The 20,570-nt window shown below is 28.9% G+C and overlaps 1 protein-coding gene across 4 annotated transcripts in view; it reads left to right on the top strand.

Moving 5' to 3' along the window:
* Positions 1-20,570, top strand: part of LOC126740010 (uncharacterized) — a 160,514-nt gene that overhangs the window by 93,480 nt on the left and 46,464 nt on the right. The window contains exon 1 of one of the 4 annotated variants that reach the window (XM_050445863.1): positions 16,844-17,084. The exons of the other annotated variants lie outside the window; for them this stretch is intronic. The gene's annotated coding sequence lies outside the window, so the exon portion shown is untranslated. Of the gene's footprint in view, positions 1-16,843; positions 17,085-20,570 lie in introns of those variants that run through there. 4 annotated transcript variants of the gene reach the window in all.

Raw genomic sequence — 20,570 nt, 5'->3', positions numbered from 1 at the left:
CATTTTACAAAGTAATATTTTTAAATGTGCATAATCGTATGCTATAAGAATGTGGGCAGCAGATTATAGAGCTGAAATCGCACACGCGATCTCCATTGGCCTTGACTTATGTTTTATCCCATTTAATTCGCATCGTATTTTTGCCGTTAATTTAACTTTTTATTAACAGCTGAGTAGTTCAGTAATTACGGTGTTACGTTTAAAATGTTTTTATTATAATTTCCGTAATTTCTATTACGTGTCATCATACTATAATTTAACTAAAACAAAAATTATATATTGTTGTTTTCAAATTATCTTATTTTAGTATTTCAAAATGCAGGGTATTAAATAGTAAACACAACTTGTTTTTTTTATATTTGCCCTAAATACATTATGACCGAACTACTACTTCAAAATTTTTCAACATTTAGTTTAGGTAACTGTAGGTATTAATTTAAATTGTAATTTGTCACTTAATTTTTATTATAAAATTATTTTATTACTTATTCTATTTGCAAATTAAATTTGCAACTGTTTAAATAAATATTAAAATATATTTGACACAAAAAAACCTATGATTTCCAAATTTAATTTTCTGAATTTTAGAAACTACGCAATATCGGACTTGTAGAAACTCGTCTCATTTTTAAATGGGTAATTACAAACTATTTACTTATATTAAATTCTTGAATTATTTCTAAAAAATGTAACTACACTTAATGCCTAAATTCAAATAAACAATAAATTTAATTAAAAGAATATTAAATCATGAGTTTAAAATATATTTTTCTTCAGACAGATGGTAGTATAATCGTTTCCTGTATAGGACTATCTCAAAGGAAAAAATAGGTATTTTATATGCCAGGCAACATAGAGTTTGTAGACTAAATATTTCTTGGAAAGCTGGAAATGCTCTTGATCTCTTTATTTGCTTGTTAAAGAAGTTTTTCTAAAGTTTGCACCAATTTTTGTTTGTGCTTTATACAGAGTGTCTCCAAAACTGCCCAATTTTCTGACTTTTTTCATTTTTTTGCTGAAAATGAACGCGTTTTAGTCGCTTTTACAATATGAAATTATCATATAATATTTGGAAATCCTATATTATCATATTTGTGAGTTCTGATCAACATTTCTTGATAAATTTTTGTGATTTGGTGAAACCTTTGTACCTGTGAAATGTTTGTACCTTTTTACAAATCACCTATGCAATTATAACAGATTGAGGAATATTTCATTCCTTGCTTCCTGCAACCACAACAATGTCGATACTTCTTTAAACATTTGCATGTAGTGTGATTAAGCAGTTCTTGCGGATCTTGCTCTGCTGTTGATAGTACTGGGAGCATTCCATTCTTAGTAACATTTCAATTCTTTTGACGTGGGTACTTCAGATGACCACTATAGGAATGAATTTATAGGAAAGCTCTCATTGCATGCAGCTTAGCAGTTTTTTTCACCTAGAGGTAGAGTGGCCAACTTAAATGCCTTCTGTACCGGTTATTAGAATATTATCTTTATAGAATTTATCTAGAACAATATTTCCAATTATGCCTGCTTATAGATTTAATTTTTGAGAGTTCTTTGAAGAATGCAGTTTGACGAATATGTATCTATTAACGACACTACGAAGATTGAATATTACCTCATAACAAACTAGAATGTGGCGGACAAAATCAGGTTTTATGTCAATAAAATGGAAAATTATTAGAATGATATAAAAAACTTCATTTATTTTCTTGGATGTTTTTATTGGTCATACGATTTTAATGCACAAAAGCAAGTTTTACCTGTTCACAATCTTAACTGATGTATATCAATAAAAATATCTAAAAATTGTTCATAATTGGTTCATGTTCAAATCGTTGGATGAATGAATGTTCTGAAATTTGGACAAAATAGAATTGAAGTAAAGTAATACCTTTTTATTCTGTTAGTTATATCATACTTGGGACATATTTATATCATAAAAAGTTATCAATATTTTTTTAATATACTATCACAAAAATTGTCAACGCAACCAATTTGTGAAGTTGGTTGAGTTTAAAATATCTCATCAATATATATGGTTTCAGCACAATTTTGCTTTTTATTTTTTGTTACTTTTTTTAAAAATGTATATATTTGCCAATTGATATATTAAATAAAATTTATTGATAGTTAGCAATTTTTTCAATGATAAGGAAAATAACTGAAAAATATTTTTTCTTTAGTGGCTTCCTATCGACTGACGTAGTGCAATATATAATTATTCAACGATATTGATAAGCATACATTTTTTAGCGATTTTGCATACCTTTGCATTTGCATCTTCTATCTATTCTTTATTTATTAAATATTGAAGTATATGGTATTTTTGTCATTTTAGCATGACATCTATTGTGATCCAATTACAGTGGCTCTAATTTTTAAAGTAATTCTTGACTAAGTTTTTATATATTGCTCTTACTATATAACTGTTAGAATATTAAATCATTTAAGGCGATATCAAAAGCATTTGTTAAATCCAGAAAAATTGATACAAATAAAGTCTTTCTGTTGATTTTCCTTTACAGAAATGGAATTAATTGAATGGAAGGTAGAATATTACTGTATAGGGAATAGCATATTTTTCGATCATCAGTTTTTCAGAGTTATAATAATTTCCGTAATCGAATGTTCTTATATTTTAAAAAGCTTAATATTACCAGGTCCAGCATCATCATGTTAAAACCAGTTATTCTCACCAATGTAGAACCCAAATGATATAATTTATTTTTTAAGTCAGTACGAACAGTTAAAGCAAAAAGAGGTATGAGTTATTTCGCGTGATCTCAGTTTATAAGTTTGCTTAATATTTGCTTCTGTTGGATATAGGTCACAACTATTTCAGACGATCAGTTATATATTTTGTCGATGTTCCAATCTCTATGAGATCATCCTCAGGACTCAAAGATTCTTATAAAACAAATAAAACGATTGAATTAAAAATCAATGAACTAATTTTATACAATTAAAATCACATTGAATAAAATTTATTATTTTGAAAAAATAGACTTTTCAATAACAAGACAATTGCTGGTAATTTTGCTGGCCAGTGTAATTATTACGTACGTGTAGTATGTACGTGTTTTGGGGAGTTTTAAAAGTTTCAGAACAAGATCTGTAGAGCAGTTACAAGATCTGCTTTAGTTAATTTCTAAAACAGTTTAAAACACTCCAAAATATCTTTAAATTAGCTAAGGTTAAAGTCAAATAAGTAATAATATCCCAGAAAATAATATTTCGTTTAAAATGATAGTTTTGTCGCCTGACTACTATAATACCATAAATTGTTGTACTGGCAAATGCCGAATCGTGATTACTTTGATATCACTTAACCTTTACCAGTGAATCCGAAAGAGCGAATCCACCCCTGTACTATAAATATCTTCTATACCTCCATTAACAACCCACTAAAAGGGGTTAAATTAATAATACCCTACAAAAACTGAAGCCAAAGTGGCTCTCTATAATATTGGAATGCTGGAGATCTTAAACAGTGGTAGCGGGGTATTAAGTGTTGCCTGTAGTGCAAACATTTTTAAAAAAAGTAACTTGAAAATTAATTAAATGTTTAAAATTGCTGTTGAGACTGTAATACAGTATATTGAATTATAGGTCCAAAAAGTTTTAAAAAAATTGAATGTTGAATAAAAGGCACAAAAGAATGAAATTGGCAATCATTTATTAAGAGTTCTAGTATTTAAAAGAGTAAATTATAGAAAATCATAATTTCAAATAAAAGAACTCATCTGACAGTCACCTTAGTTGATGATCTCATAAAGCATTTAATAAAATTGAGATCTTTTATTGGAAGAAGTAATAAAAATAAGTAAAGTCCGATTAGGTTCTGTAAGAAAGGTGACTTTTGCAAGGATTTGGTCGAATGACACAAACACCAAAATCAATCATTTCTAGTTCTTTCGCATAGTTTTCCATGTAAGAATAACTAAATTGTGCTCAGAATTCAAAACAGTTACGCTTTTGCAAATTTTGTATTAAGATACTTCACCAATGGTCCAGATTTTATATCTATGATGCTACAACTTCACATATAGCAAAAGGGACAAGAAATTTCCTGGAAAACTAAAATATTCATGTTTTAGACTGGCTCCCTCAAGCTCCGATTATATTCTATTGAGCATTCCTGAGATATGTAGCAAACCAGAGAAAAGAAAGACCATCAATCAAGCTCTTTAGCTACATTGGGCTGGGATACTAAGTATAAAAAGACGTTATAAAGTGACGATAAGTTTTAAACCATATTCTGATTAAGATAATTCAATTTAAGGCTATAAATAAACAGTTGAATTAATTTGAATTTTGAAACAGTTAGTAGTCAGGGAGCTCCTGTAAATATAGGTCTCCTGATGGACATGTCATGCCACTCCGAGTGTTATCAGGGGCGAATAGTCATTTCTTGTTTTACCAGAGGTGCTTTTCCCTCAAAACTTAAGACTTCAAAGATCTCAACATTTAAAAAAGGAGATAACAATTAAAATTATAATTATCGCCCAATATCAGTTGTTCCGATTCTATCCAAAATAATTGAACTTGAATACTTAAAAAGAATGACAGTTTTTCTCTCCAAAAAGTATTTACTTTCTACAACTCAGTTTGGGTTTAGATAGGGTCTTTCCACATCTGATGCAATACCGAGGTTTATTGTGGATATAATGTGTACCTCTAAGAGGAAGAGGTGCTTGCAGCGGCATTCTATGACCTCTCGAAGGCATTTAACTGTGTCTGCCATGGTATCCTGCTGCACAAATTATTCCTCTAATTTATACAGGCCTATATTTCCAAAAGATACCAACTTGTTGAAAGCAATGGTAATAGATCTGATGTCTTAGAAGTTAGATACATATACCTCAGGGTTCAATCTTGGGGCCAGTATTACTCCTGCTCTATTTGAATAATTTATCTCTTCAATTGAATTCTGTAACCACAGTTTAATATGCAGATGACACCATATCTTATGTGTCTTATGTTGACTCTGAGATCTTCCTGGGTATACTGACAGAAGGATTACAGGTGGCCAAAAAGTGGTTTACTGCAAATTCATTGTTATTAAATTTAGAAAAGACATTTAATATTCAATTCTTCTTAAGACCTAATAATAACAATTCTCAGAATGCAATTAAATTTCTTGGTATCTACGTTAATAAAAACTTGAATTTTAAACAACACCTAGAAATCTCATCAGAAAAATCCATGAGTCATGTAGAATTTTCCTGTTCTAAAAAACTCCACATGAAAAAAAGCCTGCACTTTTTATTTTTTACTGTTTGCTATATGCGAAGAACAACCTAATCTAAATCTAAATTCCAACCTAATCTAAATTCTTTACTCATGAAAATTTACATTTCTACGACACTAGAATAAACTCTTTAAAAGTTTTACCTTAACATCACTTAAATAAAACACATAATACGTCACATGTCATGTTCCAGACAGCATTAAGCTTATGCAGTTAAGAAAATTCAAAATAAGGATAAAGAACATAATATTAATTTCCGTAATTTGTGTCCTTATATATTACAGGAACTGTTGAATAAACCATTGGAAATTGATTAAGTTTTGAAGAAATTGCTTTGTTTGGACCTATTTTCCAATGATCGTTGATTGTATTTATATTTTTCTTTTGTGCCATATTAATTCTTGGGCTACATTTTAAGTTCAAAACTTCAATGTTTTGGCCTGTTTAATTAGATACTTTTTGTTTGTGAGACTATTGAGTTGTACTTGAAGCAAATAAAGGTTTTTTGATTTGACTTAATTTGATTGAAGAGCAATCCTCTCCACAGAAAATAGATAGAAGTTTTGAGTTTTACACGGAAATAAAAGTTACTGAAATTATAGTTGAAGCTTGGGAAAGCCACCTAAACCACTGTCAGTTTACTGAAACAGGGTTAATTTTTTTTAGAAGATATGATAGATGCCAAAAAATTATTTATTTTCGCAGCAGTTTTCCAAGGAAAGATCAATACAATACAATTTTGCAAGTGGTGTAATAAAACTTATAGAAACTACACTCAAAAGGTATAATAAGAGTTGTTCCATGCAGGAATAAAGCATTGTAAAACTAGTTTTTTTTTTAATAAAGCTAAAAAATTGCTCATTGAACAATTAAAAAACGGCTTATCTCAAAAATTTGCTCTTTTTGAGAGAGTAAACTAAAAGAAAGTTTTGAAATAAAGATGCCTATCAACAATTTTTATTATGGTACAGCTTGTTTCAATCTCAAAGAGCATTGACTTTAAGTTAAAGTGTGTTGCCTTAAGAAATACTCAGAATTGAGTAAATTCTTCTAATCTGATAATACCCGCCACTGGTAAAAACTAGCCGGTTAAAAACAACAAACACCCCATTAAAAGATTCTTTCGGGCGGTTCTGGCCTTTTTGTACAGATCCAGCGTTCGCGCTAGACCTGGGATTTACTTTTACGACTATACGAAAGCATGTGGGATAGATAAAACGAAAGGAGACGTAATAATAAGGGCCTTTTTGTGTTTTTCGACTCCAGGAGACCGCTTTGTAAAGTCCATTCTGATGGTCGAGTTACATTTTTTTTATTATCATTCTACTGCTTTTGACAGCGCTTTTATTTTCTCCATCAGAATAGAACAATGCTGAGTGTCCGGTGACAAATGTTTTTATTTTGCGATTTTTAATTTATAGGACAACAGAGTTATTATAAAAGTAAAACCTTTTCAATTTATAGAAGGAGTGAATCATTGATCAGAATTGACTTCCCTAAATGTTAACAACTATCCTTGCATTTTACCAAGCGTCCAATTTTCTTTCTAACTACATGAATCTATCTTATTGTTATTAGAGATAGAACCCCCTTTGATCAATTATAACCAAAATAGGACACACAGAATTTACGGTCATTTTTATAAGCCGCATAATAGATTTTACAATGTTTTTGTTCTTTCCTCTACTTGCAATTCATCGAGCAAATATAAATCTGCCGGTTTATCTGTATGCGCCCGAGAAAGCTAAAATAAATGACTGGAGTCGCACGGTTTCCTGGAAATTAATAACCGAGATTCTCCAGGAAATCACCCTGATAGTTCAGTTAGTCGAGAAAAATACTGTGCGCAGTTTTTGATTTACGAGGAAAATTTTGAGGATGATTGAGCAATTACGGGATATTAGTAATTGTAGACAACTGTAACTCTAAAACGGTAATTAGTAGCTATTGATTTTGAGGGTAATGACGTTGCTTTTAAAATAATTAGGTAATACGTAGAACCAAAGAAGCGACAATTTTATTACAGAAATTTTAGCACCTAATGACCATTGCAAAAAAAAACAGAAACAATTCAAAAATTGTTATGTTGAAATAATATTGTTTTAGACTACTTATTTATATGCTATGAAGATTATCTTTGGGTGCTTATGGATGGAGTGTGCAAATCAATGCAGTGTATACAGATATCTCGAAAGCATCTGAAAAGTGAACCACAAGCTTCTGCTAGCCGAAAAGAATTTATTTAAAACACAGTTTATGGTATTAATTGATTTTTTGATCAAAGATTGGTATATTTGTACTTGTTATATTTTATAGTTATATTTTTTCTTTTTTTAATTTTATTTTTATTTTCTTTTTATCCCTCTTTTCTCACCAAATTCTAATTAACTTATTATTCTTTGAACTCAAAACTACAAATAAATAGATTTTAATAACGTTATGTAATTAGGTTGAAACAGATTGCACTATCCGTTAGTATGAAAATTCAATCAAGGAAACACATTTCACTAGCATAGGATAATTGTGTTGGGTTAATTCTCACTTATATCCTTATCTCAGTGTAAGAATTAGAAGAGGATGGGAATAAAGTGATATTTTTCTGATGTAATTGGACCAACTAAATTAAAAAAATACTATTTCTAGACACTATTAATAAAATAAAGGCTTGATATAGCAGATAGGTGGAAAAGTTGAATTCCCACTTATATATCCTTATCTCACTTTAGGAATTAGAAGAAGATGAAAATAAAGTGATATTTTTCTGTTATAATTGGACCAACTAAACCCGAAAAATACTATTTTGAGAGGATCCAGGCACTATTTAAAAATTAAACCATGATAAAGCAAATAGGTGGAAAACTTAAATTCCCATTTATATATCCTAATCTCAGTTTAAGAATTAGAAGAAGATGAAAATAAAGTTATATTTTTCTGTTATAATTGGACCAACTAAACCCAAAAAATACTATTTCGAGAGGATCCAGACACTATTAATAAAATTAAACCATGAAATAGCAAATAAGTGGAAAAGTTGAATTCTCATTTATATATCCTTATCTCAGTTTAAGAATTAGAAGAGGATGAAAATAAAGTGATATTTTTCTGTTATAATTGGACCAACTAAACCCGAAAAATACTCTTTTGAGAGGATCCAGATACTATTAATAAAATTAAACCATGATATAGCAAATGGGTGGAAAAGTTGAATTCTCATTTATATATCCTTGTCTCAGTTTAAAAATTAGAAGAAGATGAAAATAAAGTGATATTTTTCCGGTATAATTGGACCAACTAAACCGGAAAAATACTATTTCGAGAGGATCCAGACACTATTCATAAAATAAAGCCATGATATAGCAAATAGGTGGAAAACTTGAATTCTCATTTATATATCCTTATCTCAGTTTAAGAATTAGAAGAAGATGAAAATAAAGTGATATTTTTCTATTATAATCGGACCAACTAAACCTAAAAAACACTATTTTGAGTGGATCCAGATACCATTCATAAAATAAAGCGATGATATAGCAAATAGGTGGAAAACTTGAATTCTCATTTATATATCCTTGTCTCAGTTTAAAAATTAGAAGAAGATGAAAATAAAGTAATATTTTTCTGTTATAATTGCACCAACTAAAGCTGAAAAATACTATTTCGAGAGGATCCAGACACTAATAATAAAATAAAGCCATGCTATAAAAAATAAAGGGAAAAGTTGAATTTTCATTTATATATCCATATCTTAGTTTAAGAAATAAAAGAAGATGAAAATAAAGTGATATTTTTCTATTATAATTGGACCAACTAAACCTGAAAAATACTATTTCGAGAGGATCCAGACACTATTAATAAAATAACGCCATGATATAGCAAATAGGTGGAAAACTTGAATTCTCATTTATATATCCTTATCTCAGTTTAAGAATTAGAAGAAGATGAAAACAAAAGTGATATTTTTCTGGTATAATTGGACCAACTAAACTTAAAATTTCAAGAGGATCCAGACACTTAATAAAATGAAGCCATAATATAGAAAATAGAGGAAAAAGTTAAATTATCATTTATATATCCTTATCTTAGTTTAAGAATTAGAAAAGAGACAAACTACACGACTGGCTGCCCTCATTACGAGTATAAACTATAACTTGCGATCCTTTAGTACAAAAACTACCAACGAAAAGCTTTTTACTAGCAAAGGATAAATAGGTTGAAACTAACTGCACCGCTTACTTTACACCACTAACTGCTGAAAGATCATGTATTAAACTTCTAATTAATACATGATCTTTCAGCTATAAAACTACCAAGAAAAAATCTTTTACTACTATAGATAATCGAGTTGGGTTGGAATAATTTACACCAATGTATAGCAATGCTGAGAATACCCTAGACAGCTAAACAGCGCCGAGGCAAAACGTATCTATTTTGCAGGAAAATCTCATATATAGAAGACGTCCAGTCTTGAGAAGAGAGCGATACAGAACTCTACAACTGATGATAGAAAAAGTGGAAGGACGTAGAGGAGTAGGAAGAAAGCTGGTTTCCTGACTAAGGAACATCCGTGAATGGACAGGTATACATAGCGCAAAGGAACTATTCCGATTAGCCTAGAACCATGAAAGACTTGCCAACGTTAGGGAGATCTGATATGGCGGTTAAAAAAGAAGGAGAAGAAGTACTTAGGAAACCTGAAATTAATCTTAAGTATTTAATAGAAAAATTACATCCATATACTAAAAATCATAATTATTTCATAAAATTCCTTCTAAACTACCATAAAAGGAATTCATTAACATTTTCGTGATCTATAAAGGTACCAAAATCCAATTAAAAACAAATACTAGAAAAGGATCGTACATGACAACCTTCCCACAATATCTTATACTCATATCACCTGCCCGAGCCAAAAAAGAGCATTCAAAACATCTTCACAGTGATCAATATCTTCATTCTTCCGAGTCACCACACCTAAATGTCGGGTACTATACGAGAAAAAATCCCGAGAACCGAAAAATCTCGGTCCGAGAGTCAATCCCCCGAATCGTACCGCCCGGGGTACCTTTCGGGTCATCATTTCGAAATTTACACAAAAAAGAACACCATAAACACAACCATCGTCCATTGTTATCTCAAGAGGCCCCATTACGGACCCTCAAGTGGTTCTATTGTCCGGTTCGTGGAAGTATCACGTTGCCTTTTTGATGATTCCCAACTTCTTTGCCCGGTTGTCAGATTTATTGTTAATATTAATAGGTGTAGATATTATACTAGGAATACAACTGTGAGATTAATTTTAAAGAAATAGAAAAATTGGAAAGAAATTAAAGAGAAAAAAAAACATTTTTATCTCCGACGGGTGAGAGAAAAATTTAAAAAAACTAAATAAAAAAATTTATCAGAAAATTAAAAGTACAAGAACTCATAATTTTTTATCTATATAGTATATAACAAAAAAATTATTGTTCTTAATGAAGTGTCATTGATATTTAAAAGTGAAAGAAAAATTATAAAAAGAAAAAAATTATTTAAAAAAAAAAGAGAAAGAAACAAAATAAGAAGGAACGTATTAAAGAAAGGAAAACTTTAAACAATCATTGGTTTTTTAATTAAATTCTTATTGTTTTTTTATAAGTTCTAGAATTGTAGTTCAAGATAAAAGATGGGCGGAACTTCGAAAAACAAGTATTTTCAATTAAAAAAAAACTTCTATAACGTCTCATTTAAATCTCTAAAAATAAATATCTTGGATTTTAATAAAAATAACATAAAAGTAACTGAAGAGTTTTATTTTATTGAAGCAACTAATAAAAGAATTTGTAATATAATACTTGACATGAAATCCATAGTATTTGTACAGAGTACTTTCATCAAATTTTCAAGATACCTGGAAATCTGCCGTTGTAATTCATTTTTTCCTTGATTGATTGAACTTTCTTCAGTTTTGCAAAAAGCATTTTTCTGCCAATGATATACGAATCTCATATTTATTTAGACCTAATGATTGGTGGCTTTAATAATTCATCCAAAACCCGTATTAAAAATCTTTATTTGTTTATGGACATTTAACTTAAATTCAGTGAACATCTCTTGCATTAAGAAATCTTACTCTGCACTAAAGTCTACATAGACATTACTTCAGAGACACTACTACTACTAGAAAAAAGATGAAATTAAACTATATATTGACCCAATTTATTTCAATAGATAGTTGCAGGATACAGAAAGCTTAGAACTCATGTATTCAGTTTATATGTGGCATTAGGCGGCAGGAACTAAAGAAACTAAACTGGTTTTCAATGTATAGCAGGAGATTATTCAACTCACATTTTTTGCAGCATTATTAAGAACCAATGTCCCATATATCTCACTAGAAAAATTGTTTCCCGCACTAATGTGCATAATTTGAACGTTCGGAGGAGGCATGTTTTGATAATCCCCAAGCACATTATAAAAATTTTTAAACAGATTTTCTTACTATAAAGCAGCTATAAATAAAAGTTAAATTTTCTGCATTTAGTATTGCCAACTTTTAAAAGCAGGATTACACAGCAGCTTTTTCAGCAGAATTATATATAAGTTTCGTTAGCTATAAGTTACTTTATTTTGTTTATTTAAATTAAACCTTTGTCTTTAACTTGAGATCTTTAAATAATAAAAAGTACTAACGTGTAGGGTATATTTAAACAAGACGAAAAAAAACACCTATAGTAATGAACCATCGAAACGGTTACATGTTTCGCTTAAAGAATTAAGCGTCATTAGGCATAAAAACATAAAGTAAACCTTGTTGTAGGATAAATCTTAAATTATAAAGTTAAAAATGAAAAGGGTTTATAAAACTTTTAAAAGCATTACCTTAACTAACCTGATTAATTTTCAATCGGAAAAGTGTCGTGAATATTAGATATTTGTTTTTATAATTTTTTTGTTAATTATTAATATTATTATATAGATTTTTCTAATAGGGTTGATCATTGATCTTCATAAAGTGAACTAAAGTGAATAAAAAACAAACACACATTTTGGATTAAATTATCATTTATGAGGAATATAATTCATATCACCTTTTAAAAATATTTTTTTTTGTTTGTCAATCTATATTTACCTTATATAATAAAAAAAGAAATTATGTTTTTATATAGATTTAAAAATCTGCAATTATTTCTCTTATAATTATTTAAAACTCGCAAAGTACACACATGCTCAAAATTTAGGGTATTAAAATTATTCAAACTAGATATTTACTAAATATGTGTAGAATTTAGTAAGTAAAAATTAACATAAATAGCAACAAAAAAAACTAATAGAATAACAAACTTAGTGATATCACATAAAAAGGAATTTTATTATTTTAATTTATCAAAAGTTCCAAAGTGTATTTCATTAAAATAAAAGATAAAAAAGGGTTTAATATAAAATATGGTTTTTGAAGATTGTCCCAGTAAAGCTTAATGGGGCTTAAGTCGGGAGATTGAGCGGGCCATTCTGAAGTGCTTCTCTGTATAAAATTCCTGTCCATACCATTATTACGTTTCCTATGTAGCTATGAACCTCCTGTATGAAATTCGACATCTTATGCTAAGAACTCTCCAAATAAGTACTAGTCGAAAATTAGCCCATACCAGGATTTAGCTACAAAGACCTGAACAATCATTTGCTCATTATTTATGCTTCCAAGTATCATGCTCGACTATATTACCTTTTCTCAATCCTATAAAGATGGTGTGCAATTATAGAGTAAATTATTCTAGCTAACATATCGGTCTTAAAGGGAGTTTCATAGACCGATATGTTAGCTATATAGACAGAGAGATATAAGAGAGACAACGATTTCAGAGGCGAAAGATATCTAATGTATAGTTCCCATAGTATTTATAACATTAAGTATTTATTTTCACAAGTTGTTATCTTGATTGCTATAGAGTGTATAAATAAGTTGTTTACGTATCTAACATTTATATAGAGTTTCTGTCATTTTACCATAGACCAATATTTAAAATTAAAATAAAACCTTTATTTGCAACGTGTTTATAAAAATTAAAATGTTTTGTGTGAATTTCATGATTATTATCATACTTTTTATTATCTTTAATTTGGCCACTTTACATCATTAACCTTGAAAAATAATTAATTGTTTTATTTACATATGATCCACCTATTTTAATAATGAAAGTGCTAAAAATAAATCAGCAAGACGATAATCTATAAGGAAAAGAATTCATGACATTGAAAAATTGATATTTTTATCTCACTTTATGTATTTATTTCAAAGAATTACTTGTTTAAATATTTTCGATTATGTGCAATTTAATGTGTTATAAGATTTAGAAATTTAGTTAAAACATTTTGTAAAAACTTATCAGATTCACTGAGAACTTTACAGAAAAAGTCAATGATTTCATAGTGAACAATAAAGATCAGAAAAAATATGAGCTGGTAATAACATCTTTTAAGGGTTCTGAATCAAAATATGTAATTGATGAAGGAAAATGTATATTTTTTTGTATTTCTGGATATAATATATAAATAGGGTCCAATTTATACAAAAAAAAAATTAATTGTTTAGAATTTTAAGGTCGTATCTAGAGAAATTACAATTAACGAAAAAAAAATTAAAAACAATATTTTTAAATCATTTCCAAAATGTTTAAAACTTGATTAATGTGAATATTTAAAAAAATATAGGGAAAACACGAAATCACTCTCACTATTTACTATCCTAAAACTTACACCTCCTATAAAGTTTTTTGTAGAACTCCCAATCTACAAATCCCTTTTACTTTATAAAACATTCAATTAAATAAATGAAAGTGATATTATTATGTAAAATTTGGGGGCTAAAAATTAGTGGTCTATTTAGTTAAACTAACTCTATTAGAACCTTATCATTACATTCTTTTAATATTAATGTAATAATTTTTTTTTTTTTTAATTTTGTTTTGTTTTTCTTTTTTTAATTGTGTTTTGTTTGCATTTTTGTGTCTTTTTTGTTTTACAGCTTTGTCTACAAATTGTAACAATTTCTTGACAATAAAGCATTGATTGATTGATAATGATAAGTCATGTGACGTCAGAATCTAATTAACTATCATTACGTTATTCTGAAAATAATGTAATTTCCTTAAAATTATACAAAAAAAATTAGGTATTCTGAGAAAATAATTATTAACGATTGGCGGCTTTTAAAGCTATTATAGTTTCATTAAACAAAGTAATAAATAAAACAATTGAACGGCTATGATAATAACAGGGAAAACCCTTAGGAATATCTCCAGATTTTAGATTAATCTAAAAAGCCAGCCATGATAACGAACAAATATGAGTCGAGATATTGTTTTAAGTATTTTATTTTTAAAACTCTTGCATTTCTAGATTGTTACCTTGTCCATAAAATTTGATCTAATATCTTAGCATGATTAGGACCCAGTCATAGTTTTCAGTATAATTAGGATTCTCTTTTTAATTTAATCGAGGTTGCAATACAATCATTGCATTATCTAAAATTGCCATTTCCGCATATAACCCATTATCATTTTAATGAATAGCTTTTATTTTTCAGAAAACCGATAACTTTATTAAGCACTATTGTCTTGTCCGTAAAATACAAATTATTCAAGAAGTGATATCTGATTGGTAGACTAATAAAAGTTTAACTTTACAGAACAAAAATTAATTGAATAAGCTAACGCTTATAATTTATTTTAATAATTAGTAAAAGAAAGATTAAAACCATAATAGGATGTGTAAGTAGCAACCAATTATAAATAATTGAATCTCCAGACTCTTTAGGAAATAAATATATATGTAGATTGAATGTTCCACTTCGAATAATTCGTCAAAAAATTCTCTGCAAGGATTGTTCTGGTCAATTCCTACAATTTGAGCTTGGAGAAATGCTAGCAAAAATATAGCACCTTGATAAGATCAGAACATGAAATCCACTAGTCAGATATGAGACAATTAAATGAGATCTTATGTATTACCATACCACGAGTTGTTATCTCTAGTTCGGTATCTTCTGCTTTTACACATTAGAGACGTTATGGTTGAGTAAAATTGAGAATAATTAGATCTCTGAAGAGTTGGTATTCAAGAACTCCATTATATACAAAAATTATTACGGATCAATTCTTTCCAAAGAATTTTACTTAGAAATTGGTCAGAGAGAAATTCAGCAGATTCTAATACAAACAGTATATTTCACAATATTTTAGTCACTTTTTTTAAGGTAAAATGTTTATTACCCAACGTAGTTTTTACATGTTGGGCGCCAAACTTTTGACTTTTTATCAACATAAATCTAAGGATAATATTCCCCGAAGGCTTCACTAATTAGGCTCGCTTACTTAAAAATACTTCTGAAAGACGCATATGCGCACATTTTATTGGATACCCTTTGATGTTTTGTAGATTTTATTGTGTACTATATTTTTTGAATTTTTCGAAATACAGAAGCACTTGCACAGTATTTGCTACATGCAATAAAAACTAATAAATAACGAGTTACATTATATTTAGAGAGAGAATGGCAAACCTTTACCTATTCCTCACTCTAAAAGAGGAAATGTATTTTTGTAGCAAATACTGCTTCCAACTTCCTTACATTTAATTTGGGTCGAACTCTAATTAGTTGAGGAAGAGTAGGAAAAACTTTAATGTTTTTTTTTACTTATGAGTTATGTTTGGCATGATATATTCATTTTAGCACTTGAGACCTGAGTTGATCAGACCTGTATATAAGTTTTTGTTTGACGCACTTTATTCCAATAACGTATAGAACTATTTTTTATGACTTTGATTTGAAAAAGGAACTATTAAAATGGGAATTAAAGCCTGTATACTGGCATTTATAGCGCCACTTGCGGAAAAATTAGTTTTGGAGTAAAAATCTTAAGTGAAATCCACATTATTAAGGTAACAGGAGAAGGAGTAATATAATTTGATTACTAATCATAATAGTGACTAACTTCTTCCGCTTACTCTTTAATTTGAAGGCAGAAAACTGATTTATTAGTAAAATCTTCTCCTTCTTCTTCCTTATCATCCTTTATTTAATACAATTGTGTTGGACGGCACACTTTTTATAAGTCATCCACAAAATTAAAAATGGTAAGATTAATTTAATCTTACATCCAGCCAGCCACGTAGAGTAGCTACAAATAAGATAGGAATTAGCAGTAAGCTACTATTTCATCTACTATGAACTTCTTCATTTTCCTATTTTTTAAATAATGTGTTGGGCGCCAAACTTTTGACTCTTTTTTAAATTTTGTTAAAGAGTAAAGGAGCCTTAGAATAAGATTTATCGTATGTACTTCTGATTCTTACGAGTATGAATCATACAATGTCTTATCACTAAGTGGGTGTTATTTTTCTTTATATTTTCAATAGTTTTATTAACTAAAAATATATCGTAATGCCTTCTAACACTTAAAGGAAATAAACGACATAAAAAAATTTATTTACAAAAAAAAATCTAGAAAATCTTAATCATTATTTGAATTTTTTAAATCAGGCAACAACGTATCACTCCATCAACCTCGGCACCCGGCCGGAGTAGTTTTTCGATTCGTAGTAACTGGTAGTACCGCGTAAATCGCGCTGGTGGAACCTCAGGTACCAGCGACTGACAGACCGATCCGTCGTTTCGGTAGTGCTTTAAGTTCCACAGTTTTATAAATAATATGGTGCGAAATTGCTCGAGGATGTTGTGATTTGAATTTTTAATATTGTGTGACGGTTTCTATGTGTGTATAGTGGACCGTACGATACGATAAAGCTTGTGGCCGTTGGAATATATTTATTTTGCTTGATATCTTTGTAGGTAGGTGCTTTTAGAGCTTGTTAGCCATAGAGCTGACTATTCATTTTGAAAACAATAGCCTACATTGATGAATCATACCAGCTAACCTTACATGGTAATTTATACTGGTTGGATATTTATGATAAGACTGTAAAATGTTTACCAAGCAGATTTAGATAAAGTAAAGGGTCAAGTATCCACGATACATTTTTAACAACCAGCATCATTTACCGTCATTATATAATGAATTATTTCGTTTCTGACATAACCATTTGTTATTTCTGATTAGTATGTACATAAGTAAAAGCAACATATACAGGATTCTATATTTAGTTTTAAAAGTCAAACAGTTCATGTTTATTTTATGAGAGATTTTTGTTCTATTGTTGACTAGCGAATGAGCGGATTTGTAAGTAAGATTTTTTGAACATTTTCGCTATAGGAGTTGTAAATTTTTGTTTGAACATTCATCAGGTGAGTCATCTTTCAAACCAACTGATAATTGACTAGATTTTCTTTTATGTAATAAATAATTGGCCAAATTAAACCCTTCTTTCGTACGTAACGGATTCGATTAACCAACAGCTAAAAAAAAAGGAAAATCCTCAATTATCTAGTTAGCCAAATGGATTTTCGCCATAACGGAAAACAATCACGCAGCGTACGCCGAAGTGGTTACGCGAAATATCAAGATAATAATGAAAGGCCGACCATATAATAATTCTGCGGAGCTGCAATGAAATGAGTAGTAGATTTAATAGTAAACAGAAACACCTGTGTGCCTGCTGCATACTATTAATAACGATTTAAATTTATTACGCAAGTAAACAGGTGCGGATTTGGAGTAATTGTAATTGCAGTTTTTTTCATTTGAATTTTATTGCATTTGGATTTAAAATGTTGAGGTTTTACTATATTGAGGAACAAAAAACCTGTATGCAAAAAGAGACTTTTTTAGACTGTTTTGTGTTGCTACAAAGCCTTTTCGCCTTTAATTTCTATTATCTTAAGAAATATCCTACGAGAAGCGCTTAGAAATATTCAAATTTAAAACAGAACAAAAAAAATCACTTATGACTCATCATATCCACAAAACTCTTTTGCATTACAAATATTGGATGAACAAATTTCATAAAATCGTAGATGATTTACAAAAAAATAAATACGAAAGACATTTATTATTTTATGAAAGTTTAAAATAATTGCGCATAACTTAATTGGTTATGATTCGCCAATGACAAAATGTCTTTATTTCGATGAAATTAATGACATCGAAAGAAAATTACGTCAAGATTAAAAGAATTATATTTACAGTATAACAAAAAAAAGAAAAAATTAAGTCTTAAAGTTTTTAAACTGGACATATGTTAAAAAGTGTCCATAATGTAGCACATAAATATTTATTTTGTAATAACTAGAAAATTAGAACGCGGTTCTTTATATCAAATACATACTGCATTTTAGCCATTATTTTATGATCTTAAAAATGTATAGTAACTTAAAGTAAATAGCAATCTGAATTTCACCTTGTAACTCAATATATTGCTCAGATTTTTAAGTCTTGCTTATATTTTTAAAATGTAATTTAACTTTATCGGCTTGGTAACACATTTTAAATATTTTTCTGTCCGCAAAAGGCTTTTTTTAAGAGATGCTTGTTTGTCCATATCATGGTCTGATCTTTTAATTAGATCATGACTTATACCAAATTAAAGGCAGTATTTAAAGGACTTAAATCAAGTAATATCATAATGAACTAGTAATTAAAAGGAACAGACAAAAACCAAAACAGCATTATTTTGAGATACTTTTCGAGGATTATTGAATCTCAAGTACCCCATTTTTTCGGTTTCTACGTAGTCATGCTCAGTATACATAATGGTCATCATTTTTATATAATTATCTATGATTGGTGGGTCTGAGACGGGAATATAAATTTGTTGGCACTTTCTTGTTTCTATAAAATTTAAATTTTCAAATATTATCTAAATAACTTTGAATCAAGATTTTTTACTTGCAATAGACGATAAGCATCTTTTTTTATAAACTACCTACCTATCCGGGTCTGGAGCCTTTCGGGTTAAATGCGTTTTTTGGGTTCTACGCATTAAATTTTCTAATTTCTATAATTCTTAAATCTCGGTGCTTTACAGAGGACGAATAATTTTTGGCTAATTTTTAACGACTATTGGGTGTGTGATGGAATCTGAGAAGTGATACCCTCTTATTTAGTTAAAATAATGTTAATTCCTTTTTTGAAGCTTCTAGAACAGAAAAAAATTTATCGAAGTAAGTTTAATCCTTCAAAACAGATAATATTTTCTATTTATTCCAGGCAGTTTAGACCATTTCTATGCAGTTGAGAATTTTTCGTTGTTCTTCTTTTTTTTAATATAATTTTTAGATTGAAAGTAAATTTTTTTAGTAACTAGATTATTTTCATAGATTGTTGTTTTCTTGACTAATTGAAATTAATTAAATAAATGAAACTAATATATTTCGTCAAATATTTATTTCCTCAATATAACAATCATTTGCTAACTGATGAGCAAATGATTGTTAAAAAATAAACTGAAAATAAAATTTTACAAAGAAGCAGAATTCAGTTAATTCTTTTTAAGCAAGATATTAAAAAGTACGACTCTATCTGTAATTTTTAATAATTTTATACTGATACGTATTTTGTTGGGCATTTTTTACATTTAATTATTTAAATTCATGTTCACAGGCATATTAAAACTGCACTTAAAATTATTATTTAATTTTGTATAATTAACTTTTAAATACTGTTTTAATAACCAGTTCCCTTAATGATGTATATTTTATTCCCCTCTTTAAAACTGGTACTATGACTATTAAAACTTTTTTCAAACTCAGGCATCGTATGACTTAAATATGAACAAATTAATTTTTGTTTGTTAAAAGCATAATTTTATTGGTAATGATACACTAATGGGAATTTTTTAGTTAACAAGGAACTTTTAAAAAAAAAAATACCTATTTAATTATAACTAGTACTGCTCTGAAAAGTTGTACGAGTATATAGCAAAATTATTCATTAAGATATGAAGTGTGCAACAAATTTTTCGTTTGCACAATACGCTTAAATGCAATTGGACGATGTAATTTGCAGTTTTTCAATTAGAAAAATGCCTACCTACGCATTGTTGCTACCAGATAAAACTAGTTTTGATTGCTCGTTTTATTTGTGCCAGAATATTTGTAAGAATATACCATTTTTTAAATTATTATATTTACCATTTACGTAAATATTTAATATATTAACAGTTCCACGTGTACAAGTAAACAATCAATAACGTCCGTATTTACAAAAGAAGAAATATCTGGTTGTATGACGAAGACGCGTGGGCAGCTCTGGTGTCCTTTAGTAACTAAGGTGTGTGTAGCATTTCATGTTTGAGACCAATTTACTGTTAATGCCGAGGCCTAAATCCTCGAAACGTGGGCGCGAAGAAATGACCGCTAATAATTTTTTATGGCTCGCTG

The sequence above is a fragment of the Anthonomus grandis genome, chromosome 8 (assembly GCF_022605725.1).
Source record: "Anthonomus grandis grandis chromosome 8, icAntGran1.3, whole genome shotgun sequence".
Classification (NCBI taxonomy): Eukaryota; Metazoa; Arthropoda; class Insecta; order Coleoptera; family Curculionidae; genus Anthonomus; species Anthonomus grandis.
The sequence above is the reverse complement of the archived record's forward strand: the minus strand, read 5'-3'. Positions and strand labels throughout refer to the sequence as shown.